Raw genomic sequence first — 22,831 nt, 5'->3', positions numbered from 1 at the left:
GACTTCCTTCCTCAAGCATCATTGTGATTGAGGACTGAGGAATTCCCTGAGGAATTGTTTTCTGTGGTGGTTTTAAACATGCCCTATCAGAAACTGAGAAATATGCTCCCAGTTTGAGGTCTCCATCCAAGGAACTTCTTTCTTTCAAAGTTTGTCTGAAAACCATTATAGAATGGAACATCACTTGCTTGATCAACCTGGCTTTTACTAGATGTCTTGGTGGCAAAGATCACTATTTCATTTTGCCCCCTCCCCTTCTTTTGTTGTTTTGTTTTGCTTCCTATGAATAAACAAATTAAGCAGTTAAACTTGTCTGTAGAATATTTTGCCCATTCCAAACAATATTTTGAAAAAGATGCTATATTAGTGATGGTACTATCAAGTAATAAACTGTTTACAGATAAAATGCTACTGGCATTTTCCCCTCAATCATATACTTTTTGTTAATTGCTTATCTGTTTGTTTAACTCTGGTTATAGTAAGGAATTAAAAAAAAAATAATCCATCTTTATGGAAAGGTGGATTAAAATATAGAACCTGAAGTCTTGTGCTCTAAGCAATACAGTTCCTGGAAACACAATTGCCAGTACTTTTTGGGAATACTACATATGCTCTACTGATTTATGTAATTTTAGATGGGAAAATCCTGCTGGTAGTTTTGCTCTTCCCTCCAGCGCAGAAATTTTTTTCCACAATATGTTATCATAAAAAGAACATTAACATCAGCCATTTTATCTTATATAGTCACAATCACATTCTGCATCACACATAGGTTTCAAAAACTAGAGAACAGATTTAGTGAAACTTAGGATTTAAAGATTTTGCATGAAAGAGAAACTGTTATACCTTCTAACAAAAGGATGACAACTAGTCTAATTTAAGGGTGTGTATGTGGAGCTACTTATTTCAATCAATTGATGAATAAAAAACTGGGGAGTAGGGCTTTCCTACTAAGTTTGTTCTCACCATTTCAACAATTTTTATATTCTATAGATTATGTGTGTGATGCACTGGGAGCATCATGAAAAGAATGTGCCCCTTGAACATCAGCTTTCCTGTAAAACATTAGAGCATATTTTCCTGCAGAGAGCACCACCCCTTTCCCGTGGGCTCTGTAGGAACACCCAGGAGATACAGCAGGTACCACCTGGATTCTTATGCAAGCATGAGCTACAAATATGAAGGAATCACAGCTGACTGATGACAGCCTCTGCTATCAAGATCATGCAGTTTCATTAGCTCTCAGTTTATACTACTGTTGATATCTTCTGACAGCTGTAAGCCATACTATGTGAGCAGTTACTGTAAGGGTTATATCTGCAGTTGCATAGGCTGTGGTAAATAAGATCTTGGTTTGCAATTGCATTTATTTTCAGCATCACGGACTATACAGTAAATGGGAAGCTATTCTAAATGTGCAGGATGCCAGCGAGGTTTAAAATTGGCCAAATTCAATGATTTTTTTCCTCTGCTTCCCTTCCAATAGTCTTTTTTCATTGTTTTTCACTATAACATGAGCTGTTTTTCTATGATCATGAAGGAAAAAAAAGAACGACAACAAAACAAAACAACAAAAAAACTTTAAATGCATTGCAGAAATGAAAAACAAACAAACAACAACAACAACAATCTTTCAACTGCATGAATTAAGCTAAATTCCAAGTATGGATTATGTTAATGAAACATAACAACAACAATAATAATATTGCTGGTTTCCCCTATATAAAACATTTTTCAACTTCAACTTGCTACTGTCTGCTGACATTTCAGAAAACCTAATTCATATAGTCCTGCTTTCTCTAGAAAATTGAGATTAATTTTGTATATATGAGAAGAAAAACAGTGTTAAGAGCTTAACTAGTTCTAGATATTAATTACAGTTAAGTGACATTCACTGTTGTTTTTCTTCTGCAAGTCACAGTGAATGGAATTAGCTTCAGGCTGCGTACATTAGGTACAGAGGATAAAATGTCTCAGGAACTTTTTCTGCTGCAGCCCAGCATAGCAGTTTTTGATTATCCAGGATTTATTTATTTTTTTTTTAATTTTAGAAATGATCGAATTTGCTACAGTAATTGTCCACCCATTTCATTAGATATAGATATTTGTTTATTTTTACCAAAAAGACAACTGTCACTGCTAGTCTTTGTGGCTAAATAGATTTAAAGGATACATAGATGTGCACCCACTTGTTGCAGTTTGTGTAAAACAAAAGTGCTATTTTTACTATATAACTTCTATCATTGTGATCCATACGGAGTTGACATTCAAATCCCAATCTCAAGTTTGTTTACAATAAACTAAAATAAATGCTGTTAGCTACTCAGCCCATGTCTGAGATTTAAATGCAATGCTTTTATTCTTCCCAGTTTCATCTGTCTAATAGCAAATGCAATTTACAAAAATAATCCAGATAATGTCACACGTTTGTATCCAGGATGCAGCAGTTTCATATTATAAGTAAAAGAGGAGCTGTACTTCTTAACATCTTGATGCTAAGTAGCCTATATGTCATATGAATTACTTCATATGACAAGAACTAAAGAAAAAGAGGGGAAAAAAAATCTTATCTCCATGGTTTGCCCTCGGTGCGCAATCTCAAACTGAATACAGTTCTGGACCGTCAGGTCTTCCACAGTACCATGCCATGCAGCTTGGACAGGCAGATGCATGGCACCAAAGCTTACAATAAGATTGTTTTTAGAGGGCAGAGCTCTGACGGCACTTCCCCATAGGACAGCTTTCTTTTTTTTTCCCCCAAATGGTCTTGCTAATGTAATTCACCCTTTTGCCAGGCAAAATATACACATAACACATAGAAATGTTGTGCAACCCCAAATTATATATTTTCTTGCTTCCTTAAAAAATAGCATTTACAGAAGCATACTTTGCCTGTCCAGCTCTCCAGAGACCACCAGGAAAGACTGAGGGAACTGAATGAATATTGTGAGAAGGTAAATACATCTGGTGTTGTGTTCATAAAGATTTCTAAAAGAAAATGGTTGGTGATAGAATTAAATTTGCCTAAGTTCCAATGAGATTTCAGCAAAATAAACTTGACTGTGAGAAGGCGGGAGCAACCTGAGCAAAGACAAATTGGTTTGGCTGTGAAATAGAACAGTTCCATTTCATTCAATTACTGGCATTCACAGTGCATGGTGTAATGGCCTTCCTGGGTGTACAATGTTGCATCTCCACTTGGATTCTTAGAAAGAAATTAAAGTACCTTCTATATTATTCTGCAAAAAGTGTCCTTATCTTAAATGGTGCAAGACTGTGCTTATTGCAATTAGAACATCAGTGTTATAATGCCAGTTCTGCATTTTCTGCATCTTCTGTAGAGGTTGTGTCTATCATCTGAAACATATCCTACTTATAAAAATCTGTAAAGAATACATTTCTGTTACCTGTAAATGCTTCTTAATACATTTACTCACCTGGTAACCGTCAAGGACTAGGTAACATTCTGTGTCTCAATCATTAATGACTGTCTTATATCTACAGATGATAAAGTGTTACTAAACTCTGCATTAAATATTAATACATATATAGTCAATCCTCACACTTATCTTGTAGTCAGTTATATTAAGTATACCTTCTAAGAGGCAGGAAATGACATGTTTACAGTCTGTCAGGGTCCAATTAGGAATCAATTGCTGAGATTAAACTACGTAAAACACAGGAAGGCTACAATTGTGGTTCTTAAATGTTAGTTAAGTATACAGCTTATATTCTACAGTAAAGGAGTTTTTCTTGTGTTAGCAGTTGCCAAAATTCTATTCTCTTTCAAATGAAGCTGTGAAATTACAGCTCTTTAGTAAAGGTCTTAATATATTTTCATTTATCAGATATTGAATCATCTCTTGAATCTTCTAAACCTGAATGTATTAAGCTTTGAATAACCAGTTTTACCGATGGAGCCAAAAATTTAAATCAGCGAAGTGCTTATGATAGGATAACATTGCTCTGTCTCCAAGAGTCTCGTATTTCTGCAAAAAGCCTTAAATGGCCAGATAGAACTGCTGTATCTTGCCAAAGATTTTGGTATTGCAAAGATGTTTTTATTCTCATTCTGCAGTTCAATTAGCAGAGCATAGAATAGTAAAGTGGAGCGTAAAAACCATTTTCTTGATAGGCTTCACAAGTGACACATTTTCTTGGTCCCCTAAATTATCTGTCAAATTAAAGAGCAAGTGTGAAAACTTCTGTAATTGTCTAAACTATTAACTCTAACAAAGATTTACATGTGTTTCCTGCCGTGCTAAAGAAGGGCAGTTTCAAATCATTAAACTTAAAGACTTCAGAGAAATGCATTTAACAATGTCCCAGAGCAAGACAGCTAGTTACAAACCACTCTAATAAAAATTTCAAGCAGAGGCCTAAGGTTGACTTTTAACTATTCTTTCTGTGCGTAGACTGAATTATTCTGTTCAAACCCTTTAAAACTGATTCCCCTCAATCATCAGGTTGATTTAATGATTTATCTAAGCCAAAATCTCCCTCAGTGTAGATTCAATACCATTTTTTTCCCATTACAAAAGCTTGTTATCCTTAATGTGTCTTAACATAATTATTAGTAAACAAATTTTAAATACGTAAATAAAAACTATTAGATATAGAATTAATAACAACTAAAATTTTACAGATATCAGAATCTGCCAGTTGTTTTCCTCTCTGCTTTTTAGTGTTCATGGACTAAATACTTCAAAAAAATATTTTTTAAAATGTCATCCCCTTCCTGTAGCTACAACATTAAAACCTGTGTTCTTTCCTTTTTGTGTGTTTGGTTACATCTGGAATTTTCTGCAGTGAAATTTATTTGTAATACAAGGCTGGGATTTTGTTTAAATTTCAAGCTTTCTCAGACTTGTTTTTTATTTTATTTATTTATTTATTTATTTATTTTTAAGTACTAATTGCTTGTGTTCTGCGTCAGAACCAGAAAAGATTGGTGGGATTGCTTAAAAGGACAGAAAACAGTTTTTGGACAGTAAGAGCAAGGATCTATGCCATTTTGGTTATTCAGCTTGGAAACTGATGTCATGTAGATGATACTTCATTAAAATAAGAACTTGGAGAAGCAGCATTCATGAAGAATTCTTCATGAAGCTTACATGAATAATTTTCAACATCAGCAAAGTAAATCTCAGGAAAACTAATTAGTAACCCAACTAAAATGTTACTAAAAAGAATTGTTTTAAATTTCACAATAGGATTCAGTATAAACTGAATAGAATAGAATTCTATTCTGAATAGAATAAAATTATTCTATTCAAAACAAGCAGGAGAGCAACCTCCTTGTTAATTCGAGGTTGTAAAATATAGCATTATTAATTTACCTATATGAACCACAATTTTACATCTAGGGTCATTTCATTAACAGAATAACAAGAGAAATTTTCACAAAAATAACATTGCAGCCAACTGATTGCATCAAGATATAGATGTAAATTTGAAATTAGAATTTAATTATCCTGTCTCTAATGTCAAAAATAACAAATATGCCTGATTAAAATTAATGATGATACATGTATATTAAGTAAGTGAAGGTTACCTAATTGCAACTTCACTTTAAACAATGACTGAATTGCCTAATCAAAAGTTTTATGACTTTGCCTAAATGGCAATTGCTTATGAATTCTTGCTTTACCGCTGTGATTGCCTCCTTTAAAGTGCAATAAATTACTGAAGCTTGGAGTACACCAAGTGCACAGCATATGTAGCTGAGCCTTCTGAAACACACAAGAACTGTACCAGCTATGATAAAAAATGGAAGTGTTTTGCAAACAATGACATCTCCATGTTTATTCAAGTAATGCTACTTTGCTCTCAAATAACAAAAATAACACCATGTTATTTCAAAACATGCACATGGAATTTGGGGGTCACTAAATGACCCACACCAAAGATAGTGCATAGAAGAGTATAACATAGTATAATTATGTAGTTAAACAATAATCATAGTGCACTACACAGAGAAAACAAACAGAAAAAAGAATTTCCAGGCTGATATAAATTGGTTTGGAGTCAATCAAAATGATTTATTTCCATTTGAATTCTTCTACTGGTTTTAAAATGAATTGTAAGAAGTAATTATTCTTTTTTTTTTTTTTTCAAAACAAAATTACTATCAATATTTTACTAAGAAAAAGTCAGTTTTTCAAAATAATGTGCTCCATCAAAAAATGTATTTTTTTTATTTTTTTTATTTTATCTCTACTATCTTGTTTGATTTCCAGGTTCTCACTTGGTTATCTAACCTTACTCAGCAGAACACTTAGACCTGCCCTGTACTGATATTTTTATTATTATTATTATTATTATTATTATTATTATTATTATTATTATTATTATTATTATTATTATTATTATTATTATTATTATTATTATTTGTATGGTACAGACTCATACTGATACTTACATACCTCACTCACATAAGAGTAAGAGTCTTAGGTACAAATCACTTTCATATATGCAAATTTCTGGAGTCCTTTAAAAAAAATATGTAGTTTGGAGTTACAGAGTCATATTATGAGGAACATACTAATGCTGAAAAGTTATGAAAACTAGTGACCAATATACATAATTCTTTACCAAAGGTCAGTGACAGGAACTCCTCTGAAAGATTCCCTGGAGATTTTAAAAATACTGTGCATTGGTGTTTAAAGCATACTTCTAACCAAATGCCCTTCCAAAGATTTCTTTAGGTGCTCTGCTGTCTTAACAATAGTATCCAGTTAATGAAAGTATGCAAATGAAAGTCTTGGTGGCATCTTACCATAACATCCTCTCAATTTTCTTTATTTTATGTGTCTATGACACTGTCTCTAGAAGTATGTATGTTTGCTAAAGTCTACCTATTAACTAATTCTATGTATGTTTGCTAAAGTCTACCTATCTGTTAATTTTGATAGTAGCTCTAACTAAAGTTTGATTGACAAGGAAGGAAATTTATGCCAATAGATGAGGCTCTGAAGATCCAAAGCAGAGTTAAAGATTCCTCTGTCAGCTTTGCTGTACTTAACTCAGCATACATAATATGACTTTCTAGTAAATCTCTTTAGTCTTTCAGTAACGTTTATACTATCTGACTATATACGATATTTTCCAATTAATAATTAATTATATGTATTTCTATAAATGTATTCTGCAATGACCTTTTACATGTGAATAAATACTCTACCTTCTAAACGATATTTTTGACCAATTTTAGCTCTCAGAAAACACTGTACAAACATTGTCATTTGAAATATGCATTTTCAGTGACTCGATACATGTTGTGCTATTATTAACTTCATCTATTTCATGTCCACTCAGCTGGTGTGATGAGAAATAAGGATGTTTTTGGATAACATCCAATTCTGTATTTCCAGTTCATCTAGACATCAAGGGGACAACTTTGCTCATAGTGAGTATACAGATAACTATAATGCATCTCTTCAGATATGCTCTCTCTAAGGAGTCACTGTGAAGGATCTGGGATTACTGTGTTTAATTTCATTGTCACTCTTTTCCCTAAAACATTTATTTTAAATTTTGCCAGATTAGTATTTTCTCCCTGACTTTAAATTTAGAAGGTAACTAAGAATAATAGGAATAATTTGTTAGCTTTTACATTGAGAACATCTGAAGTGGCTTTAGAAAAAGAAATTGAGATTCAGATAAATAAATTGGTTTGAGATAGCACTTCAGTGGCACCCCCTAAATATTATTCCCATTGTCTGAATCCCAAGCTGCCTTCTCCTGAAGAAGCTGCTCTATGTAATCTATAAACAGTAAGCACTACACTCTCAATTTGAATGGCTTTCTAAGGATGCCTGAAATTTTGAGTAAACTTGGTCATATGACTTGAACATTGTTTGATTTCTTGCATTTCTTAATGACTAAAGGAACTCTGTGACTTTATGAGTTTTACTTGGAGATTATAGGTGGGCTGAAATAGAAAGAAGCCTAATGCATCGACTCACATTGAGCAGAACCAAATTCACTTTCCAACTGAAGTGCTGCTAAATGTAAATGATTAGATTATTATTTTTTTTCATTGTATTTGTTCTTGCACTTCCCAAGCTGGACATTCTATGCTATACTCTGAATTGTCCAGAACTTAACCTCTATATGTATTAATAAGGCTGAAAGAGTGAGAGCACATATTTAATTAGCATTTGCTGTAGCTCTTTTCTCATTTTGTTGTTTCCTGGGTGTTATTCAGAAGTAAGAGATCAGTCAATAAACTTGATGATGCCAATAATAATAATAACAACAACAACATCTTACCACTGCTGGACATTGGTCTATCTCTGCTGGCTACAACCTTGCTCCTAACCTTTCTCGAACCTTACAGTGTACAGGTTACATTGCTGGCAGTGCTAGCCTTTGTCAGTGCTTCTGCTTCTAGAGGTGGTTCTCTGTACCAGGGAGAGGCTGGTGGTCTATTTGTCTTAGTTTTAGCCCATGTATATTTGCATGTGAATCCTGGTGTCTGGCACATGTAACATGCACATGACCACATATTCTATTTTGATATATTTAGACAGTTATATAAAAATGTATCAAAAGACAATTAAAATTGTTTATATAAAACAAATAGACCCTAATGAAGAACATGAGCCTGAAAAAATAATATGTCTGCAAAGTTAGCTTTCCCCAAAATGTCCATCCAGTATTAGTCATGACTCAGTATGTTGTATTAAAGGGTTACCACAAGGGTAGCAATAGTGCCATAATAATCAAATGGAAGATTTTATTTCATATCTTCATTTTGTTCTGTTTTATTTGCATTTAACACGGGAACATTCAATAAAGAAAAAATAAATAAATAAATAAACAAGCATGTTAAGTTTCATTTCATTGGGCATTTAGTTAGGGTTGCCTTCACTTCAGGGGAACCTTATGGAAGTAAGATGTGGTTGTTCTTTATTGAGTACAATCTGTGAGCATAAACAGCTTTTCTCATAACAGTTTCATTCATTTTCTAAGTGTTTTTGTCTATTGGAAAACATAGGTGCAACTGCTGATGTCAAGAGGAGTTAATGCCAACAGCAGAGCTATTGAGCATAGTACAGAGGGCATCACAACTCTTGCTTTAGAAGTTGTTTTGGAAAAACTGTAGGAGGAAAAGGACTGACCATAGATATGACTTAGTGAAGACCGGAAGCAATACACCATGAAATACATCATGAAAGAGTTCTTTGAGACTATAACTATTCTGCTGTTTATATTCAAGTTATCTCATACATTGCATCTTACGTTAATGCCATGTAGAAAGATCCAAGGCCAGAATTCCTTCTAAGACTCCTGAGTGGAATTAACACTTCAATTCCATTTCTAGGGCCTAGCCTATGGAAAACTACCAGGAATCAATTACCTATGGAAACTACCAGATTTCCACCATATCTCTGTAGCATTTAAATGTTCCAGTGAAGTGTTACAAGGCAGCATTTCTGAAATAAAAGGCCAATAAGAACAGCAGTACCTTCTGATATTAAAAATAAAAATCAATAATTCACATATTTACTTTGTGGAAAATGCTGTGTTTGTTTATTGCTATCCTTGTGTTTGCAGTCACTTCGTTTGTTTTCCAGGTTAGCTGATGTTATATAATTGATTGGTCTGCTTGCTTATTTGCTTTCACACAACATAAGAAATAATAAATTATAAACAAAAACAAGTAGACAACATACAGCAACTGATAACAATTTGCAGCATACTTTATACAGGACTATCAGGAAGAGTTATACTTTGCAGATAAGAGGCAAGATTTTCTTCTCTTTCCAGACACAATCATAGACAAAGACACTGAAGACTTTCCAAGCTGTTCTTAGAGTTCAAATGGTCCCACAGATAAAAAAGTAACCACCTGATTGAAGGGATTCATGCATGACTCTGATGCTTCAGAAAAGTTCATAGTGCAGTCAAACTGTTGAGACTGTCAGTCTTTGTTTACATTACATTATAGCTTGTTTTATAGTGCCTCATTGCCTCACTGCAATAAGTCCCCCTGGAGCTGGCAAAACACACACACTCAGCCCTTCAAGAAGGTACAGCAGAGCTGCCAGACAAAAAAAAAAAATAGGATGCCTTCCTGGAAGTGATACCCAAGGCAGATGGCAGGGTGTCTGTGCAAATGCACAGAGATCCTAGATCATCTGTAGATCATACTGCCCCCCAGTGCTTTCAGTAGTATTAAAATATCTTCCAATTTTTTAGCACTGGGGTGAAAAAGTTACTCAAGCAACCAGTCAGAGGATGATGCTGTTTGCCTGTAAAACATCTGTATCTTTGTCCAACACAGTACAGCTTAAAGGAAAACAATGTTTTGGAAGCTGTGAGAAAAGCATATTTTGATGCAGCAAATAGCCAGCAAAACTTAAGCTATATTACATATTCTATGATCCTTATCACATCATTTCTGGAGCCCTCTGCTCATACTTGCTACTTTGTTCAGAAACTCCCTAGAGAAGAAGGTTTGAGGGAGAGAGAGGAAAATGAGGAAATGAGATTAGGAGTGGTAAAATGGCAACAAGAATTTTAATTTCCTTTTTCTAATGGGTAATGTGAAGAATTTGGGACAGATCCCACACCTATCAAAGCCCATGACAAATGACCCATTGACTTTAATGACAACATGATTGACTTGCTTTGGTTGTATTGTTTCTTATTTTCTAAATTCACCCTGTGGCTATCTAGAAAGTTCCATTTTACTTTCAGGTGTCAGTAATAGCTTTCACACTTTTCGTTTACTGCAGGGAAATCCTTTCAATTCTACATCCTTTTAAGATTCAGGGTAATTCAAATAGACTGCACATAACCTGAAAGTAAAACCTACTCTCAGGCATCAAACTGTGGTACATCAGAATAGCATATTCCTTCTGAGGAATTCCTTCTCTTTTTCTTAGAGATGGATGGATAGACAGCTAGAGAGCTAGATAGACAGAGAGATGGAAGTATAGAGAGATGAAAGATATTTTGATGTGGCTGTTGAGAATCAGTTACAGGAAGATAAAGGCTCTCAGACAAGTAGTTTTGAAGAACCTGCTTGAGGCTCTCAGTGTTATTTATCACTGTATTTTATTTGGTTGTTTGCTTTTTACTAATGACACAAAAAAAGTTTGTAGTTTACCTACAATTTTTAGCCTCAATTCTGAGAGAAGGCAGATTTAAGTGAGTCTACTCTTGCTGTTAGTATACATACACATCTTACTGATCTGATTTGAGCTAGTCATCCATAAACGCAGTGAACAATTTCAACAAAACTCAATAGATTGTTCTGAAAATAGGTGAGTGCAAAGAGATGGAGACATTACTAGTGCTCTGACAAAAATCTTCTGTCTTCACCTAACACTTACTAGACATCAGACAAAGCTCTGTGCCTCAGGGCATAAAACCTTGGCAAACTAGGCTTCTGTTGTTTCAGGAGTTACTTTCTGCAGTATTTTGCAATAACATTGGGTTTGAAATGAAAAATGCAATCCCAAGTCTTCCCAAGATATCACAAGTTAAACTAATGAACAGTTAAAATTGCTTTCATCATTCGTTCCTTATGTCTAAACCACTGGTGACGGCTAAAGAGCCCTCTGCATGTCAGACAACGAAAGTCCCTTCATAATGTAAAGAAACTATCAGAGCTGTGTCCTGAGTGCTGACTGGTTTTGGTATTCCTTTTGACAAGCACTCCAGTTTTGCAACAGAGGATTTACTATGTGCATTGGAAAAAGAGTGAGCATAGAATTATCACCATATAGGTAAGTTGGGAGTTTTTTGTTGGTGGCGTTTGTGATTTTTTGTTTTGTTTGTTTCTTAATTTTTACATTCAGGCAATCAAACTTTCAACAGGATTTTCCCATTTTTATCTGGTATCATATGTTCTAGCCATATGGATAACAGATCTGAAAGAAGATGCACTAGAAGCATGACTGAACAGTACATTTACATTATAAGAACATGAACTTCTCTGACATATGGGGAAACTCAGACATACAGCTAGTATTCTCTTTTGCTTATTCTGTTTTTCTTCAGGAATCACTAGCTTCTATATATTTCCTTCTGATTTGTACTGGAGACAGTGAACAAAAAATCTAGCAGCAGGGATTCTGGTTTCATCTGACTACTAAGTTTTCTTTTGAAAAGAAGAAAATTTGAAGAAAATTGAAGAACTATCACCAGTGTCATGGGAGGATGTTTGTACACAGGGGCAGCACAGGTCTATAAGTAGTTTTGTGTTTGTTCTCATTTTGACCTACAATATTGCTTGCTTTCTTAAATAGGGTCTTAGATTTTTCAAAAGAAACGAAGAAAATCCCACAGATTGAAAGAAAACTTTTAACACATGCTCTCCTGAAGCATCTATAGCTATAGCTATAGCTGAGTGGCTACTAGTCATTGATACCTCACGTGCCCTTCATGCAAAGAGCAAAAAGGTTCTTCCAGTGAATAGCAATCACTGCTCTGCTCCCTTGCGAAGAAAAGCAGCAAAAAGAAAAACAGTGTAGGTTCTGCAATCCAGAAACAAATGGAGCAGGAAAACAAATCTGCTTGATGAAGATAGGGAATGCTGGCAACCATGAGTGAGTCACAAGGGGAAGAGAGAGAAGGAAAACAAACAACAAAAATAAAAAAGACAATGAAAAGAAAGAGGGACAGTATCTTATTTTCCAATTAAAATTAATTAAATAATAGGGATAAAAAGAAGAAATATTTCTGTAAACATAGAGGGGAACTAGTAAACGAGCAATAAATTCAGATACAAACAGCCAATTGTGTCTTCTGATCTGACACTTACATTTTCTCAGGAAAGTATTCAACATTCTTTTGTGAAAGTACCTAGTACTTCCTCTAAAAAATATCTGTCAAAGAGGAACATTTCTGTACAGGTTGTGGTGTGTGAGAGGAGTCTCGCAAAAGCTCTGGAATTTCCATTACTCAAAGTGAAATATATAGAACATTTTGTTTAATTCTTGCAGGACTTGGCATGTACTAAAAAGGAGAGGGTTGAAAACAGGAAGGTGGAAGAGACTGTGTTAATAGCATAGTATCTGACTTATTTCTGCTGTTTCCTTAAATCATAATATTTGTTTTAAACTTCTTTCCATGAAAAAAAACACGTGATGCTTTATTAAAACTTCACAATACCACATCAATATTACAGATATGTAAACTGACACCCCAATAGATTTAAGGTTAGATTTTGCTGCTTGTACTTATATTGAGACTTATATTGTACTACAAAAGACAGATGCTTTTACTAGACCTACTAAAACAGTGAGAGTTGTGAAATATAGTGCTGTAAGAATAACACTTGCAGAATCTTGATTTAAGTGGTTTGGGAAAGGTATATTGCGAAAAGGAAGTCAGACTCATAATTTCCATTTCCTTACTACAAACACTAGTTAATATGCCCTACATTGAATTAAATATTGCAAGCACCCTTTCTAAATTAATCTCTTCTGAAGTTTTCTGTTTGGTCATTTGGAACACTGCCAAAGCAAAACAAACCAAAAAAAAACAAAAACAAAAACAAAAACAACAAGAAAAAACATTCTTCTGCTGCACTTCAGTTTGATCATTCTACTTATTTAATAAATTGTACTTAAATCGGGATATCTCCTTGCTAAGAGATTCATGACGTTTGTGTTGTAAACAATTTCTGTCTCATCTCAGAAGTCCTCCCAACATATATATTTTGTTCCACTTGCCTTCTACTCCAATGGGTGCAGAATGCTCAGAAGAAATTGCATTCACTCAATTATCACATAGTGTGACTACATGAAAAATCCTATTATCATCAAAGAACATTAGATTTCATCAGTGCAAGTGCAGAAAAAATATTAAGACTCTGAAGAGACAGAGTTCATAAAGGTAGATGACCCAATCCTTTTATCTAGCTCCATATAAATTTACTGTAATTTGTTTTCTCTCTGAAACGTGTAACACTGTATGTATGTGTGTGTGTGTATTTTACAAAGTCTCAAGGGAATTTGTAGTAAAAGGAGAGATCTGTTATTCAAAATCATGTTAACTAGCTCAACTTTGACTCAATTCTATAAACATAAATAAGATTCCTCTACTAATAAACCTAGCACAAGATGCTAACAAGTAATTTTGTTAAGTGTGTTTAGAAAAAAAATGACAAATTAACCTGCTGGTGAATATTTGTTGTTCTCTTTTATTCTGATCCATGAGATGTAGGAGATATTATGACATCACAGCAAACATATTTAGCTTGAACTATCATAACAGCTGCTTTTTAACAGCAGGGAGGCTTTCAGTGCAGGAAGTAAATAAGAGAGACCTTTCCATTCAAACAGTTGCTTGTGATAGAGCTGACGACCAGACATAAACTGTATTCCATTTCCAAAACCATGTTCTTCTGATCCACAACATGCCCAACCTGAAACTCCTAGTTTAGACAATTTTACTCAGAGTCCTTGCAGAGATAGGACTCTTTTTGTAAGCTTTGGTAGAAAAAATATTAAAAGTGTTTCAAAATCTACATCTGAAAATTGTTTAAGTATTATTCTCTTTGTGCCTTAGTTAGACCTGAGGACTTTCCAGGTCTTGAATCTTAAATCTCCCCTTTCTGTTTCAGAGCACAACTTCATGTTAGTAGAAACAGCATCTTCACAGACCTCAGGTATTCATTTGAAAAAAAGAGGTGAAAACTAATACAGACAGACATTTATGTGCTCCATGATTGGTCCATGCTTCTAGCTTGGTCTGTGCCACTTTGAACATATTCTTAGTTTTTTCTATACAAAGTAGGATTTAATACTGAAATAAATCATCATGTTTTCTAAAGTAATATGTATTTTCTTGCCAGAAGAGACATGAAATGGGCTATTGGGCTGCTGGTCTATTTTGGCTACTGTAAAATTGTATAGCCCTTAAGCATGGCTAAAGATACAATACAGAATCACAGAGGCACCAGATTACCCAGGCTGGTAACTGCGTGACAACTCAGGTACGGGCAATATCCAAATTTTGTCTCTCTCTTACATTGCTCAGCAATGGGAAAGAAGATATCATACCAGGCAAGGTGATGGAGTTTATTTGACAACACTTTTACAGCATATAGATAAGAAGAAAGAAGGCACAGCTGGTTTCAGTTTCTGTAGTGGAATGTAGTATTCAAAAGTTTGGCAAGTATTTGTAGATAGAGTCATTCAAAACTCAGTTTGACATCAAATACATGGCACAGATTTGGCTCAGTATATTTGTTTCAAACTCAAAATACAGTTCAAAAGTTATTTTTATTATCCACTAAAACCAACAATAATAACGCACACTTTTTCTTTGGTTTGGGTTTTACACATGGCAATTTGTGGAGCTTTCACATACGGGTACTATTCGTATTCCGTATTGTTTCAGACTAGTACTATCACTTCCATTTTACCACTGGAAGTGGTATAGACCTGAAATTTAATCCAGTGTATTTTCTTAACAGTAATTAGGACTGACAATATTTCTCCCTTAAATCATTAAAACTATAATACCCATTTATGTTCACAGAATGTTGCTGAAAAGTGCATTCTAAAAAGTGAAATCTTAGAGCCTCAGAGCTATTTTTTTTTCCTTTTATTTACCTAGAATTATGTTGATTGGTCAAAGGCATGAAAATGTTATTTTTGTGTTACTGCAAATCACTGATTGTTTCCAAGTAACATATTCCACAGCTTGGATGGGAGAAAAAACAAAACAAAACAAAAAAAAAAAGTGGGAATGTATACAATCTTCTGAGAGCAGATAGATGGAAGACAGATTATCTAGAAAAAAAAATAAAATATCATTACTCCACTGAATACAGTAAAATCCATTTACATCCTTTCTAATTTCCCTGGGTAGATCTATCTAGTTATCACCTGATTATCTTTTCCATGAGCTACCTAGCCTACATCAGAGCAGGGAAAATTAAATTAAATAGCATTTCAGTACTCTCAAATGCAGAAACATTCCCTTCAGTATCCAATGTAGAACATATATCTTCTATCTATTACAAAAGAATTTTAATAATCATAGAAATATTGGCAATTCTGTGATGATGCAGGTAAGTCCCATATTCAAGGAAGGATTACAGATATTCAGCAGTAATGCAGTTGACACCAGTTTATGTTTTATTGTTCCTAGGTGAGTGGGGACTATATGTTTGCTTTCAAATTCTTGTTAGCCTAAATCTTTCAAATTCTGAAATATATTTCTCTTCCTCTCTTCACACTGTGGATGTCATTCCATGTTCATTTCCTTGAAAAGGTTTCCTCTGAATCTCCATCGGGGCACTTTTCTAGCTGCCAGGTCAACTTTGCTATGGGTTTCCAATAGCAAAATCTTGTAGATTTCCAGTAGTGCTATCTGATATTGAAATGCAGCATATACTACTGTCATTTGTCCAATGCAGCTGCAATTAAATGTTTCTAGGTGGAAATTGTGCACCTTCCCCAGGCTTGAGAGAGTTCTTCTTTATCACTGGGAAAGGAGCCTGCAGGAAACTGCAACATCTGCCAGCCAGTTCTTGCTCAAAATCCAGTTCCTCAAAATCCTTCTTCTACCCTATAAGAATAAAATTGAACCTTCCACCCCACAGACTCAGAAGTCTATTTGGTCCAGCTTGGTGTGTTTTGATGCCTATGTGTAAAACTAAAATGTACCTAAAATAATTCGTACTGTATGCAAAATAGCTTGAGAAAGTGCAGGTGAAATGCTTGTGCAGAAGGAAAATACAATTTGTATCTTTCCATATGTGCAGAAAGGTATGTGCAGAGAGTGAAATACGTGACATTAACCCTTCAACAGGTAGTTAATGTCTTGTCTTTAAAGTAAAGGCTTCCAGAGTTTGTTATCTAAATCTCTCACTTTACTGTATTATTATGTTAATGTATAAATTGCTACTATATTCTGAAGCTGAAGGAATCGCTCAAAGCCATATGCATTTTTAGATAAATCAACTTTATATAATTGAACGTATCATTAATGTGATTATTCTCCCATATTTTAGTTATTGTAACTAATTATTCTCCAGAAGCTTTTTTGAAAGCATTGTTTCTTTAAATTCAAGACACTTTCATAAAATGGGATGCAGAAGAATAGGGTTTAATTCCTAATACACAAAGGGTTAATCACAGCCTTTGAGCACAGGAAAGGATTTTAAGATGAATTATTAAGGAGAACATGTGTGGGAATACTGGCTTTCTTTTCTAAAGAGTGAAAAGCTTTTGTATGTAGAGCTTTTGACTCAACATTACCTTGTTTGGTTTGGTGCTGGTAAGAATTTTAATGAAAAGCCCTTTCAGTTTGTGGCTGTGGTCTATTTTTGGACTAGGCAGCCCACCAGTTTTCTGGGTCCTGAAAGAAGAGAAAGAAATCATTTCTTCAAAGAGATGAACATAGATACTCCTCAGCTCCACTCTGAACTTTTCTACTGCTTGGCTTTCATATAGTGTCTTACAAACTTTAATTGAAACGTGCCTCTGAACAAGATTTAGAACTGCAGAAACTCACTCTAAGATTAAAATCTCATTCATGTGACTGTGGGGACTATGTCTAAACCATTCATATGACTAAGGGGACGATATCTAAGCCACTGTTTCCTGGAAGCTCAACCAGTGACATAGATTATTTATGGTCTTGGGGAGAGATCCAAAATATCCCAGCACTCCTTCTTCCCTCTCCTCCTCCCCCTCCAGCTCCCTTCCCCAGTGTTTTCAGGAGATCTAAAGTTGCACAAAACTTCAGAAAATCAGTAACAAGATGTATTAAGTAAATATAGTAGGCACATAAGTGAAAAGGCTCTCTAGTTATCTCACACATATCTGCGTGGATGTAATTCACTGCTCTAAAATGGGGATCATCATATTTGCTTATTTTTTTTTTTCTGGATAAATACGATATAATTTCTATTTATCATATGAAAGAATATATTTTCTTAGAATCTACAGCCTGATGCTACCTAAAAATCCCCCTCTAATTTTGCTGTCATTCTGGAAGTGTCATAAGAAGTGCAGGCAGACAGATGCTCGTCTGCAGACTTGAACCAGAATGAAGGAGGAGTGGTTTGGCCACAGCTAGATTTTGATGCTGTGGATTTTGTTGGCAGGCAGAAAAAGGTGAAAAACTCTTGTGTTCAGAGTTATGATTTCCTCGCTAGTATCTTGAGTAGATCTGAGAATGGCAGGTTTTCAGCCTTCTTTGCCAGAAAAGGGTTTAAATAATCCAGAAATGAGGCAAAGTCCAAAATAAGATTTAATGGGACAACAACAAAAAGCCAGCTTTTACACAAAAAGAATTGTGAGATTCAGAGCAATGTGTAAGAATCTGAGCTCACAGGGCAAGCTAAGTGGCAAGGAGCAAGCTATCTGAGGCTATGAGTGCAATGCTCTTGCAAGTCTTGTCCACAGTGGCTGAGAAAGAAAGGAGAGGTAAAAGAGGAAGGGTAATTTCTGATTCTGTTAGTCTTGTGGATCTCTCATCACCAGCTAAAAGAAATGATAAATGCAGGCCATGCTGCTCCATTGCATCTCTTGGGTTTGGAACAAAACCAACTGCTTGTACGCAACTGTAAAAATATGTGATCTTTGGGAACTGTCCTCTCAGAAGTATACACAACTGGTAAATGAAGTAGTGAGAGAGGTCACAGGCACAGCTATATTTTAGCTTCTGAGTTGCAAACTTCTGAGCTATTTTCCTTTCCTTTTAGTTTAGAAGAGTCTGAACTGCTGTGCTTAGTAAACTTGGCAGGTCCTTTGAAGAAATTGAAGCACAGTATTTAAAAATTTAAAAATTTAACCTTTGCTTGCATTAAAAAAGGAAAGTTGTTTCCCTAGAACAAGTCCATAAGTGATAAAACTTCCCAAAGGCTACTTTTTTTTTTTTTAATTTTGGAAGGTTACAACCATACTAATATTAATAAGTAATTAGTTAAAACCTTCGTATCATAAAGTATCAGAAGTGAAACATATTTCTAGGATCTCTCTTGTTTTGGCATCTATAGATTCCAAATATTCTTTAGGTCTATAAGGATATTATGCAGATGTGTTACTTATTTTATATACATATTTTAATATGACACACATACATGTTCCAACTGGAGTTTAATGGATAATTTTGCATGAGAAGCTGAGCACATATGAAGAATTTTTAGCTAAGAGCCTTTGTCCTCTCCTACTGTATTTTCTCTCATCTAAAATATTGCATGTTACTTTAAATGTCAGTCATTTGGGATTTTAAAATAAATACATTTCATTGATTTTCTGGGTTGCCTGTCTTACTTGTCCTCATCATCTGCCTCTACAGGTTATTGTGCATCAATCACAGCTCAGTCAATACACTCATGTCCTTAATAGATGGAAAATGTTTTCCTGTGTGAAAAACCTGGCTCTTCAAACACCTAGTCTCCTCACCTTAACTTTTCAGTTTTAGAGCATGCTGATATTGCAGACTGTACTGTAACAGAGAGAAACATGTATTGATTGTGAATAAGTTAGCTTGGGTGCTGGAAAATATCAAGCATCATTGGAAAACTGAGAGAAAAAAAAAAAAAAAAAAAAAAAAAGAACACAACACTGAAACTCATGGTACCACAGCTAAATGGCTATATTTACACCTATGGAAGTTCTATTCTTGATGTAACACTAATAAATATTCTTTTTTTATACAGAAAAACAATTTAAAATAGCAGATTCTGTGTGTGTGTGTTTATTAGAATGTTTTCCTCCCCTTCTTTGAGTCACCTGCAGCTTCTGTTAACTTACGGAAAACTACATTGCTGAGAGATTTAGTTTGTTTATTGTTTATCTGGAAGAATAGAGGGAGAACAATTGCAGGCTAGAGTAAGAAAGTTCTTCTAGATAAAATAGAGATATGTTTAAGAAAAATACCACTGTATTTGCAGACAGCTCCACTATGTCCTTGAAAAAAGGTTTCCTGAAAGCTCAAAGAATACTTTTCCCCTTATGTCTTTATCTTATTCCCTTATCTAATACCTGAAATATTTTTAGTAGAACCTTTGCAGTGCAGAGTCCAATACAAAACTCAGTTGTTATTTCACTTTGGTATGAAATTATGTTCTTCTGTTCTACTGGACTTCTAGATGAATAACTGATGGACTCTTTTGGGGATCTCTGGGGAAAGGTCTTATTAAACATTTTTAATTTTTTTTTTGAGGTTTTCTATATTCACTAATATTCTTGCCTCTCAGCAGACACCTCCACATCCAAATTCTATTTTGCTTAAAAATACTAAGAGACAGAAAATACCATCACAAGCATATGAAAGGCAGGAATTTTCTCTTTTCTCTGTGAAAACAGGAAAGCTTGAAACAAACAGACAGCTATACTCATTGACATTTGGGAAAAAAAAAAAAGGATTGTTTTGCTCCCTAAATATTTTTTTCCCCTAGAAAAAAAAGAACATACAGCAGATTGTACCTTGTTTCCTGAATACCTGAACATGAACATGTCTAAGCATTTTAAAGAGACCAGCTGACTATTCTTTCTCATGGAAGTTTATTACAATTTAAATTTATATTTTAGTATAATTAATCAATAGTATGGCACGGAGACTTTCATCGCTTTCATCACAGCCCCAGAGTGTCCTGGGCTGGGGGCAGCAAGAAGGGCGTGCACACCACCACTGTCTCACCAATGCCAGTTGTGGCAGCAGGAAGCGATACTGCCTTCTCCAGGGTCTCACATCTGCCCTTAGCCACTTCATCTCTTTGGGACCCAGCAGGTCAGAACCCCATGCTGCCCACTACCCACTGTAATTGACACCAGCAGCAATAATGAAGAGTATTTGCAGTGATGCATCTCATCTGCATCTGTATTACAGAATCAAAGAATTCTCTAGGTTGGAAGAGACCTCAAGATCATCGAGTCCAACCTCTGACCTAACACTAACAGTCCTACACTAAACCATGTCACTAAGTTCAACATCTAAACGTCTTTTAAAGACCTCCAGGGATGGTGACTCCACCACTTCCCTGGGCAGCCTGTTCCAATGCCTAACAACCCTCTCAGTAAAGAAGTTCTTCCTAACATCCAAACTAAAACTCCCCTAGTGCAACTTTAGCCCATTCCCCCTCGTCCTGTCACCAGGCACGTGGGAGAACAGACCAACCCCCACTTTGCTACAGCCTCCTTTAAAGTGCCTGTAGAGAGCAATAAGGTCGTCCCTGAGCATCCTTTTCTCCAGGTTGAACAAACCCAGATCCCTCAGCCGCTCCTCGTAAGACTTGTTCTCCAGGCCCCTCACCAGCTTCGTTGCCCTTCTCTGGATTCGCTCGAGCACCTTGATGTCCTTCTTGTAGTGAGGGGCCCAAAACTGAACACAGCACTCGAGGTGCGGCCTCACCAGAGCCAAGTACAGGGGGACAATCACTTCCCAAGACCTGCTGGCCACACTGCTTCTTATGCAAGCCAGGATGCCGTTGGCCTTCTTGGCCACCTGAGCACACTGCTGGCTCATATTTAGCCAACTGTCAACCAATACTCCCAGGTCCTTCCCGCCAGGCAGCTTTCCAACCACTCATCTCACAGTCTGTATCTCTGGTTAGGGTTATTGCGCCCCAGGTGCAGGACCCGGCACTTGGCCTTGTTGAACTTCATGCAGTTGACCTCAACCCATTGGTCCAACCTATCCAGATCCTCCTGCAGAGCCTTCCTACCCTTGAGCAGATCGACACACGCACCTAACATGGTGTCATCTGCAAACTTACTGAGGGTGCAGTCGATCCCCTCATCTAGATCATCGATAAAGATATTAAAGAGGACCGGCCCCAGCAACAAGCCCTGGGGAACGACACTAGTGACCGGCCTCCAACTGGATTTGACTCCATTATAAGTATACAGTAGACCTCCCACCGATAGCCAGGACTGCTGATAAATGATGGTAAGCAGCTTGGCCAGCTCCACCACCAGTTCCCTCAGTAACCTCGGGTGGATCCCATCTGGCCCTATCGACTTGTGCACATCCAAGCACTGTAACAAGCTAGGGCAAGATTACTCTCCACTGCATATCCTGAGCTGAACACTAAATAAAATGCAAGATGAAGTTAGAATTTAGGCCCAGGAACTTCATTTTAAGTTTTTCTTAACATAACTCCCATTTCAACAAGCTGTACTTTTTTTTTTTTTGTCCATTTCTCTGCTATGACTGGGAGAAAAACAAAACAAAACAACAACAACAAAAAAAACATTAATTGGTATCATCCATTGATTGTAAGAGTGCAAATGAAATGTGGATTGCTATCTTTCTGGATCAGGAGATCAGCCTGTAGCAGTCTGTGGATGACTTCATCAGCACAAGATCCATTTGTTGATTCCTGTGGGGGCCTTTTTTGGTTTGTTTTGGTTTGTTCGTTTAGTTTGATTTGAGTTTATTTGTTTTTGTTCTGTTTTCTAAAGCATATATGCTGGAAATGAACCAAGGGAGCATTTCTGTATTAATAACACTTAGCAAGTAAATCTGACTGAAGTTTATTTTAAAATGAGAAAGATAGGAAAAAAAAAAAGTACAGACATTGGATGCTCATTTTGCGGGAGGAAGGGAAAGTATCTCATGCAACGCGAGGCCTGCTTAAAAACACAGCTAAGATATTTGGTGTTGGAATGCAACTCTTTAATGATGACATATTTTCAGTATCAGCCCAAGAAATTAACCTTGAAGGGACTGGTAACTTACAATACACAGCTTTCCAGGCAGTAAAATAATTCAGTGGTTCAGAGAGGAAGACAAGCATTGTTAGAGTATTGGGGAAGAAACAGGGAAAGAAAAAGAGACACAAAATATGCAAAGTGTGATCATGCACTCCCCTAGTACAAGCTCTTTTGGTTGGCTCTGAGCTTTG

At 35.6% G+C, this 22,831-nt stretch overlaps 1 long non-coding RNA gene across 1 annotated transcript in view; it reads left to right on the top strand.

Annotated features, from left to right (window-relative positions):
• The first annotated feature begins 2,868 nt into the window (after positions 1 to 2,868).
• The window catches only part of LOC140001995 (uncharacterized), a 52,760-nt gene continuing 32,797 nt past the window's right edge, over positions 2,869 to 22,831 (top strand). Inside the window, exons 1-2 of the long non-coding RNA XR_011807834.1 lie at positions 2,869 to 2,954; positions 7,318 to 7,408. This is a non-coding gene — a long non-coding RNA (uncharacterized lncRNA). The remainder of the gene's footprint in view (positions 2,955 to 7,317; positions 7,409 to 22,831) is intronic.

This window comes from Anas platyrhynchos, chromosome 3, assembly GCF_047663525.1.
Source record: "Anas platyrhynchos isolate ZD024472 breed Pekin duck chromosome 3, IASCAAS_PekinDuck_T2T, whole genome shotgun sequence".
Taxonomy (NCBI): domain Eukaryota; kingdom Metazoa; phylum Chordata; class Aves; order Anseriformes; family Anatidae; genus Anas; species Anas platyrhynchos.
This window is presented reverse-complemented; position numbering and strand designations above follow the sequence as displayed.